This window comes from Equus quagga, chromosome 14, assembly GCF_021613505.1.
Source record: "Equus quagga isolate Etosha38 chromosome 14, UCLA_HA_Equagga_1.0, whole genome shotgun sequence".
Taxonomy (NCBI): domain Eukaryota; kingdom Metazoa; phylum Chordata; class Mammalia; order Perissodactyla; family Equidae; genus Equus; species Equus quagga.
Genome location: NC_060280.1, coordinates 24,540,227 through 24,551,029, shown reverse-complemented (window position 1 = coordinate 24,551,029; position 10,803 = coordinate 24,540,227). Strand labels below are relative to the sequence as shown.

Sequence of the window (10,803 nt, the reverse complement as noted above, 5' to 3'; positions counted from 1 at the left end):
AAGGCTAAACTATGGGTCAGCCATGTAGACCAGATGCTTTTTGGACTCCTTCTGAGATTGAACAATCATTCATCAACATTTATTGAGTGCCCTTGAAGCAGAATCTATGTTAAAGTGTTTGAGTTATCAAAATATATATGGCCATATGACCAGAATCTCAGATTAGACATATAAGGAGGATGAAGTCTTTAAAAGTAGGTATTCATTCAAACATTCACAAATATAACCTGAGCACCTGTTTGTTATCTAGTACTGCATGAGGCGAACATGATAGAAGATGATATGTGTGTGTATGTGTGTGGGATCATAGGCACAAAATGATGGTCTAACAAATATTAATTGAAATTATTACTAATAGTTAGTCAAAATCTATTAGCAATAGTATTTTAGCAGCCACTATATGCCAAGTGCAGAACTATTAGGAAATTTAAATTTATCATACCTCAGTAAAGCTCTATAAAACAGAATGTTTTACATCTTATTTTTACTGATAAAAAATAAAATCTGAATTTGAGAAAATTTTCAAGACTACATAACGAGTAAATAATTGTTTTACAAAATTTCCATGAAATATCTTAAATTTTCCTATAATATAAATATAACATATTACATATACTTCATATATATTAAATGTAAAGTGAAAAGACCCCTCACCCCTACCTTCCTGTCTTCCTTAGAGACAATCCCTCGTTATAATCCACCATGTATTCCTCTGCACCTTTTTCTACACATTTACATACACACATACGAAAATATTCAAATATATATTCTTATTAGTCGGTTGCAGAGGCTGTGGGTGGCGCTGCTATTTCCATCGTGCTACACTAAGAGCAGCGCTAGTTGTGTGCATTCTTGGGTGAGAGTGAATGTAGACTAAGACTCCAAATAAGACAATGGTTTTTCAGTGATGACTTCGTTGGCTTTACTGTCAACAATAGAGAGAAAAAGAGAAGACATTGTCTTGGCGTCTCCATTCAGGAAAAAGAATTGTGGAAAGAGACCTTAGTTTCCTGTCCCTAACCCTCCTTGTATGGTGTCACCAAGTTCTTTCCTCAAAGTTCCCTCTGGATGACCCCAGGAGTCAGTTTTTCCTTGAACCACTCCAGCCATCTTGTGTCTTCTGTAGCATCTACAGGCTGCTCCTGGAGAAGGAAAGGAAATGAGAAAATCAAATGCTAGAGGCCACCAAATAGTAAGTTAAAAAGTAATAATGATAACAGTAATCGCTAATGTAGTTATCATTTATTATTCTTATCACTGACAGTCTCAGTCTTTTATAGTGAATCCTAAGTTCAGAGTTTGGATTACCAATGCTATGTGACATTAAACACATGAAGAAGATCTCTCTCTTATACTGACTGGCCAACTGGAGCCACTACAGTAAAGTGACACAGAAATTTTACGTGTATTATCCACTTAGAATAAACTAAAGTGGCCAGATTCTCAGATCAGAGTGATTTATAGATAAAGTTAAATTCAAATCCCTAGAAGGGCACATTTCTTGATATGTTACTGTCCTGTCAACTGAGCATTGAAATCTAATGAAAGGAATATCTAATCAACTTTTTTAATTTACTTAGTTAAGGATAATCACTTTATTTATTTAATGAGAAGTTGCTATATTTTCCTAATTACTAGGTTCTAAGGATATATCGGTACTTATATTCTCTGCCTCTATGCTGCTATAGTTTAATAGGGGAGACAAATAATTTAAAAAAACAACAAAAATAATTACAACTTTATATAACTAATATGGAAGAAACAAAAAGTTTGATGCAACAGAGAATAACAAAGAAAGACTTGCATAAGCTAGTGTGACAAAGGAGGGCTCTCACAGCTGGTAATAGTTAAAGGGTGACCTGACAAAGGCAGAGGTAGAAAAAGCTTTGCCGTATTACTATTGGTCCTGGTGTTCCAGTTCAACGAACTGAAAGGGAAAAAAGTCATAGGACCGTATTTCAGAGAAGAGACTCTGCAAAATTCTTAGGGCTACCCAGAGGGACTGCCTTTTCCTGAGAGCACATAGTCTGAGTGATCAGAACAGTGATTGAACCCTCCCTTCTGCTGGCCTTAGTGATGGATATTGAAGGAAGAACTTTGTTCTAGACATAGTGCCCTACATTTCTAGCACATACAAGGGCACTGGGACATGACTATAAAGTCCACACCACATTCTGACGTTTATACACTAGTCCTCACAGACCTTTGCCAGGATCCAGGGTCTTTCATACTAACCTTTATTTTCTTTAATCAAACAAAAACATTCAAAAGAAAATATGATTCTCACTTTCTGTGGTCCATAAAAATTCAGCAGAGAAATTGACCAAACTGTGAAAATCTGAGTTGTAGCCTAGAGATACACAATTTCATCACAGAGAATTAACAGAGTAACCAGAAGCGGAGGTGCCCCCAAGAGATAGTGATGACAATAGCTAAAGAGATAGAGAAAAAAACTATATCTCATTATTTCCAAAGCCTGACATTAATGTTAAGAGTTGAAATAACACAACAGATAATAAACAATTAGGGAATCCAAATTTGATTTATTTTAGATAAAAGCCTTAAAGTTCATGAATGAGTCGGCTTGTTCAAAAGATACAGGTTCAGGTATATATTAAATGTCTTAATTTGCATCCTTCTCTATAATTCATTTATGATTGAGGCCACAGTGGCTATACCCTTTAGGTCGCTGTGATACTGGGATTTACAGTAAGATATGTATTCAATCTTTGTTATCTTTTTTGGCACAGAGCTACAAATACTTGGAATTTCTCGAGTGATAAGAGCATAAAGGTGTCTTTGTTATACTAATGAGGTGATTTTGAATGCCCATCTAAGAATGAGGGCTGGTTGCCAGAAGAACCAACCTGTGTTTAAAGGCCTGGAACTGTCAGGCTTATCTCCTTGACCTCTGGGGAGGAAAGGGGGCTGAGGTTGAATCAGTTGCCAATAGCCAAAGATTTAATCAATCATTGCTATATAATGAAAGCTCCATAAACAACCCAGAAAGAAGGGGTTCGGAGAGCTTCCGTGTTGGTGAACATGTGGAAGTGCTGAGAGAGTGGCAAGTTTGCCTGGGGAGAGCATGGAAGCTCTGCGCCCTTTCCCCATACCTTGCCCTGTGCATCACTTCCATCTAGCTGTTCCTGAATTGCATCCTTTTATAATAAGCTAGTGATCTAGTAATAAAATGTTTCTCTGAGTTCTGTGAGCTTCTCTGGCAAATTAATTGACTCAAGGAGGGGGTCGTGGGAACCTCTGATTTGTATTCAGTTCGTCAGAAATACGGGTAACAACCTGGACTTGGGATTGGCATCCTGATATAGAAAGGGTTCTTGGAATCTCCAATCTGTAGCTGGTGGGTCAGAAGCAAAGGCAGCAAGCTGGGCTTGCAACCGGCATCTGAAGTGGAAGACAGTCTTGTGGGACTGAACTTTTAACCTGTGGGATCTGACTCATCCTACTTCACCAAAACCTAAAAAAGTCTAGCATGAGTATTAATTGTACTGTCACTCCCCAAACAATGAGACACAGGGAGATGAGATTTTATTATAATGCATCTTTTTACCCAGAGAGGACAGGGGAGGATAAAGCTAGAAGCAAGTGAAAACTATGCCTGACAGAGGATGCTCTGGGTGCAATTAGGAATGCCATGAACTAACAACAAGTGACAGATAAGAATACCAATAACCAAGTAGAATTAAGAATAGAAATTTCATGAGTAGATGCAAGCCAAAAAGAAAAAGTTGGGAATTATCATTTACAGGAAATTTGTGTGCAAAAATGTCGTGTAAATGAAGAAGCTCCATGATGTGTCAGTGATTCAGCTTAGTTTAAACTACAGATTCAGGAAGCATGATAATATATTTAACTCTTATTCCTGCTTTTTGCTTTATATATCACTGGACACTCAAACCATACCTTTCCAAGTTTCCCAAATTCTCTTTTTAAGGGATAGTACCAAAACCCCACTTCTCCACACTCTACTACAATGGTCTATGAGAGAAGAGGTGAAAAATTCCTTGATGAATCTTGTTTTAACACTGTAGATAATGGGGTTCATCACAGGAGGTGATAGTAGCCAGATGTTGGCCATAATGACATGTACAATTGGAGGGGCATGCTTGACAAAGCGGTGAGTCATGGACTATCCCACCATGGGCACGTAGAGGACCAAAACAGCCAAAATGTGGGACAGACAGTTATTGAGTGCCTGGAGCCTTCCAACCTGGGAGCCAATTCTCAGGACACTTTTCAGGATGAGTGCATAGGAGAACACGATGAGCGGGGGGTCCAGTGTAATAATGAGCAGAGCTAGAACAAATCCATACCAATTATTGATAGTGGTGTCGGCATACACCAGGCGAATCATGTCTTGAGGGAGGCAGTAGGAATGGGAGAGATGATTGGAGCCACAAAAGGGAAGTGATTTCAGCATGAAGAGTGGGGAAAGAACAGCCACAGCACAGCGGCAAATGATGGCTATACCTATTCTGCTGCTCACCTAGTTGATGAGAATGGAGTCATAATGGAGGGGGTGAGAGACGGCCACATAGTGGTCAAAAGACATGGCCAACAACACTGAAGACTCCATGAAGGAGAATCCATGGAGGAAGAAGAACTGAGCAAAAAACGCCTCAAAGCTGATCTCTGAGGCACTGAACCAGAAGATCCCCATGACCGTAGGCAGAGTGGTGAGGGTAAGCCCCAGGTCTGTCAAGGCCAACATAGGGAGGAGCAAGTACATGGGCTCATGGAAGGAGGAACTCAATGGGACTAACATGAGGCAAGGTGCCATCTGAGGAGCAAATTTAAGGAGGCACTCAGTCTCAGGGTCTTGAAATTGTTGACCATGCACCTGCACAACAATGAGAATGAGTACCTCCTTAAATTTTGCTCTCTAGGTGACTGCCTTGTTTATCCTTGGCCTGACCATGATGCTCATTTTGTTTGAGTGAAGAGGGTAGAGCAGCTACCTCTCACCAAGATTTTATGAGAAATTATTTCTCTGCAGGGAATTTCACACTGATGCTGAGATCTTGTTAAACTAACGTTACCTCCTTGATCATGGCTCAGGTGAGAATATGCTTTTGATGGAGAGGAAAAAACAAAATGAGATGAGAATCCTGATGAAGCATACTTAGAAAGTTAGTAAAAGATCTTAGGAGGGAATAGTTATCTCTAGGCTCAATATACAGATTATTATAAAGGAACTGGGAAAGTCAAGGTAGTTAGGTAAACTAGAACTCGACAACAAGACCTCAGATATAAGATAATTTGAAGATATGTTTACTTGGCTTCAGTGAATGGGTCCAGACTGCTATGTGAGGAGGTGTCAATATGTCAGTATATCAGACTTTATTCACACTTGATAGTCTGCAAGTTGTGTAGATTGCTCTGTTTTAACATGTGCCTCATTGGTCTCCTCTCTTTGCCTATATTCTATGACTTTGTTCCTCTCTAATTGGAATTGTCATAAGAATTTCCTAAATATTTTCCATTCTTCAAGCATCCTAACAAAGATGTCTGTTTCAATTGTTCTCCTTAATGCTTTCTAAGGGCTTTCTAAACTCTTAGCATCATTTCTCCAACGTGTTGCAAGATCTACTCATTGTAGGCAAAATCCACTTCTTTATGTTTCTATAACACACAGTACAGGGAATGTACGGACCTGAAATATGCTCACAACAGACTCATGGCTACTGACTGAATAAAAAAGAGACAAAACCTAGGGAACTTGCCTTCTCTTTAACAATATTTGTGGAAGAGACTATGGAGTGACTTAGGAAAATTTCTGTATAATGTCAGACCTGTGTTGGTGAGATAGGTGTTTGAGTTTTCTGAGCTTGATGGGCCATGAGAAGAGACAGACAAATAAAACATGACAGGCAGGCCTTAGCCCAAGTTGGTTATGGTGGTGGTATGGTGGACCCTTGGTTTTGCAGAAGAACCATCTGAAAAATTTTGGCAATGAGAATGAAAATTGGATCCTCTCAGAATGACTGGAAAGAGAGGATATAAGGGAAAAAGAGCTTTCTGAAAGGATTGCTGTGGGAAGATGTGGAACTTTCTTCTGAGGAAACATTCCAAGCTTTGTACTCACATCCAGGGGGGCAGAGGAATGGACAAAATACACTCCAACATGAAGCTCTCTGAAGGGCTCTGGACCAGGCTAGAGGATCAGTTTGGCAAACTCAAGCTCTATGGGTCTTTCCAGCCTGAAAGATCCGCATTAATCCCTCACCATAAAATGCAGTTCATCCAGGGAAGCTCTCATTCAACAGGCCTGGACCTTGGATAAGGGGAAGAGTGAGCTGACTCTATAGTCATTTTCTGTGATAGAGACCCCAAAATGAGTCTGTGCATCTGGAGAGACTGAGGACCCTGAGTAAGGGTTTCATTTAGGTCTGTGTCTCGTCAGACTGGGGATCCAAAGATTGGTCAATATGACTAGCACCGAAGGCCACACAGAGAGGTCTATATCCTATGAGGTTATCATCTTTAAGATTTGAGAAAGTAGAGAAAAAATATCATCTTTCTCCATCAATTTCAGGATTTTACGGGGGGTTGTGTAGATGTGAGTATGCCTGTTTTGCATATGCAAGAGATTGAGACAGGATCATCTTTAGAGGAGGAATATGCTGGCTGGCAGTTTTCGGAGCTGCGTAGGAGGTACACAGGATCTGGGAAGATGGTGCTGGAAGGGAAGATCCACTTTCTCCACGTGTTGGAAACGGGGGTAAAGGGTTTAAATTTAAGGCCATCTTTAGGGCCGAGGGCTCCCCCTGGTGGTTACATTGGAAAACTACAGGTGCATATTAACCACTTGTTTCAGGTCTGGAGCAATCTCGTACCCCCCCAAGATTGGCTCAGTGAACTAGGTATTAATTCTGGGTAGAGGGTCCCTTAAATATGGTTTATACTGGGACTCTGAAAAGAATACCAAGCTCAAATATACACCTGACTTTCTCTCCCACAGCCTTTCTCATGCTCTGATACAGAATAGGCTCAGCTGAGCTCCTTGTGGACAAGGAGATGAGCTAAGACAGTCATGTTCTCACAAACACACTGAGCCAGAGGCAAAGAGGTATATCTCTGCCTCTCACACTCTCTCTTTCACACACACACACACACACACAGAGACAAGCAGATTGAAAATAGTATTACACACTAAAACCACTAGCACATATACAAATAGGCACAGTCTTGCGTTGATACTTTTAGCGATGGATTTAGATATTTTAGTAAAGGATTCTAATACATTCAGAGTTGAATGACTCACATCAACATATAGATACTTGCCCTCCTGGACCATCACATACTAACATTCACTTCACTTCACACTCAAAAGATTCCAATGTTTCCTAAGGGGGCAGAACTGGGGCAAAGGACTGTTCCTTTGTCACCCCTGCCACCAGCCTTCAGAAACCTATTCTGCTTCCCCAGCCTGGCATAGGCACACTGTTGGGAGAATTCTGTTTAGCAATCTATTTTCGTTACTAGATGGGAGCTTCATAAAGGCAAGACTATGTCATCTTTACCTGTGCATCTGCGAGGTCCTTCTCAGGGTTTTTCAGAGTGGGCACTTAGCCACACAGTGAATAAAAATTGATAAAGTTATTTGATCAAATTTCAGTCTTCATTCAAAGAGGACTGTTTCGTGATGTAATAAAATAAATCTAAAGATCATTTAGAGGAATAAAAAAACAAAAAGATCTAAGAATGTTTTGTATTGTTTTTAAATAACTATTTCTTAAGCACCAGTCCTTCGATTATTACATAATTCAGAAAAGCAGAGTAGAAATCTGACATATAGATGATAGTAAAACATATAATAAGGCAAATATTACAAGTCTCTAGATAAGTGGCAGGTTATCCATTAAACAGTCTTGCTTAGCTATGTGAAAAGCTATCAGTTAAATATCCTCACCGAACTCCTTACACCAAATAATGTCTGTGTCCAGTGCAGACTTTGAATCCTTTCTACATATTGCTAACAATATACTCTACAAAACATATGATAAGGTCATTCTCTGCTTTCTGAAACCCAGTCGTCAAAATGTATACAGTCTGTGACACATCATATAGACCCTTCCGGAGTCTTGAGCCTGCCTACCTCACTGTCTCATTCCAAGACATTACCTCTCTTAAATTTTATATTTGAGTATTGAAAAATTGTATAGTTCTCAGAAAAATTTCCTCACCTCTTTGCCCTAGCTCATGCTACTCCTTCTTCCCAGAAATCTGTTTTTATAAAGACCCCTTTCTTTGTTAATTCTTACTTAGTCTTCATAGGTCAGTTTGCGTACCTTCCTTGGGCCTCCCAAGCGGGCGGGTGACCACCCAACCAAACTCACGTAACTGCTTTGTTCATCTCTCTGGTTGCACTTATGATGATTGCTTCATCATCTTATATGTGATAGATGACCTTAACTACTATCAATAGTTGTTGTTGATGGTAACAGTAACAGCACTGTTGCTGCTATACTATCCTTAAAATGACTATATATCCTAAGAATCCTTAGGATATACATCCTAAGACAAGGACAAAATTATGTTCTTAATAAAGGCATAATTTTCTCAGATTTTCCTGGTACAATTTCCTCTCTTACAAATCTAAATGGGAATGGTCAGCTCCCTCCCTTTGCACTGAGCAAGAACTCTCTGCATCAAATACAGTTTGGTAAGATGTCATTCTGTCTAAATTCTGTCCTGTCACCTTGACTCTGCCTGCCTACACTCTGGCCATAATTAACAGTTATTTACCTTGTCTAAGGAGGTACCACTTCTGTTTAAGTGTGTTTTGAACACAGTGGCATGTTATAAGTTTCATGGGCATCTGTCCTCATTTTGGATCTATATGCCCCATTTTGGGTTTCACCCTCACCCAATTCTGATCAACCACACTCAGTTTGAAAGCTATAATCATATAACACCTTGCTCATGCCAGTCTCCAAGTGTGTGTGTGTGTGTGTGTGTGTGTGTGTGTTGAAAAGGGAGAGAAGTATGCATGTGACTTGACCACATCAATTCAGGTTCTATAACATAAACTGAGGAAGAAATACAAATGATCTTTCTAAAAGATGCTGGTATTTGCCACCAGAAGAATGAAGAAGGCGAGAAAGGAGGAAATGTTGGAGGAGACTGCTTGTGTTAGGGCTTGTTTCAGGATTGTCCCACACATTCAGAGTTGAGTGGAAAAGCCTGAGGTGCTGGCCAGGGCATGTGTGTGGGATGGCAGTATATGCAGAGGGTTTTAACCTGACTGAACTCCAGGCTCAAAGATAAGTGACTGGCAGAGGCAAAGGGCAGAAGAATGATCTTGTACAATTAAATACAGAAACATGCATGACAATGAGTGCAAGAGTGAGAGGTGCTCGGGGCAGTTATAGCTGTGGCGCTTCAGGGAAGATGAGCAATTGAGAGCTGATGAGGAAGCTGTTTGGATAATCTTCATACACCATATCAAGCTCCTTGGAAAACTATGGATGCATTCTAATGAGCAGAGGGACAGAGTGAATGAAGTGACAGGTGACAGGGATGGGTTTCTTCATAAAGCAGATAAAACGGAGGAGGCAGTACCACCTTTCCTGCAGCAGACATCTGTCAGCAGCCAAAGACTTGAGATCGAACTCTATAAAGTTAGGGCTCTTCAGCCTCAGGTGAGGCCGTGGAAGGAGAAAGGAATGAAGGGCAAGAAGAGGAGAATAATGACGGCTCCTCTCCACAGAGCTCCCAGCCCTGGGGACTTTTTGTTTGTCCTCACCTTCTCCCAGCTGGAGCCAAGGTGTTTCACACGCACAGAGGGAGAAGGAGGATAAATCCTTCCTTGACATCCACAGCCTGATGCCTCTCCCTGACTCTGGTGTCATCTCACCTACCCTCTTCCTTGTTCAGTACAGATCACCTCGGCTTCACTTCCTAGGTGAGCAACTGCTGGTGAGTCTTCCACTGCTGTCTTGTGCCAGTTTTCAGGGGTGGATATTAGGGGATAATATGAAAGGAAAGAGAGAAAATGCAGGAAGATGGGCATGTACAGGTGTCTAGGAAAGTAGTGATCTTGGAAGGAGGTGGTCTGAGTATAATTCTGGCTCCTCCTCAAAATGCTTGAATGACCTTAGGCAAGTGTACTCCCCACACCGAGCCGTACTTAGTTTTTTCCTTTGCAAAATTATGTCTTGGAATCCAGGATCCCACAGAATCTCCTCCACTTCTGATACTCTCCAAGTCTGTGCACAGAATCAGAGCCAGAGAAATGATCAGGGCCTACTTTCTGTGGGGAAGAGGAGAGAGCATCTACAGTATTCTGTTACTAAGGCCATGAGGAGGCACTGCCTAGCTCTCACTGACCAGACCCTTCTTGCTCAGGAAATCAGCCTCCCACTGGCATCAGGGTGTCATAAACCATCTGGTCTTCATAGACTCCTCCTTGTCAAGCTGTCTGGTACACTCAGCTTTCCCTTTTCCTCTTATCAACCAAACAGCTATTCATTCATTCGATACATATATTCAGAGCATTTTATGTGCCAGACCAGTGAACATGGCAGAGAAGGTCCTGCCCTCAATGTGCTCATATTAATACAGACAGCCCCTCTGACTTCCCCAGTGTCCAGGTTATGCCCTCCCCTCTTGCAAAATCCTCTGTCACTCCAGTCACAAGAGGCATGCTTACAGATGTGTTTAAACATCGTGGGAATGTTCTCCCTGGGTCAAGAATGAGGAATCTGGTCCAAATCCATATGCTTAGGGATGGCTCTATTTGCATATTCTCCTATTCATAAGAAACAGTGGCCTCCATTGCTC

At 40.9% G+C, this 10,803-nt stretch overlaps 1 pseudogene; it reads right to left on the bottom strand.

The window, feature by feature from the left end:
* Positions 1–3,986: 3,986 nt before the first annotated feature.
* LOC124225503 (olfactory receptor 51Q1-like) lies at positions 3,987–4,798 on the bottom strand (annotated as a pseudogene).
* Between the last annotated feature and the right edge of the window lie 6,005 nt (positions 4,799–10,803).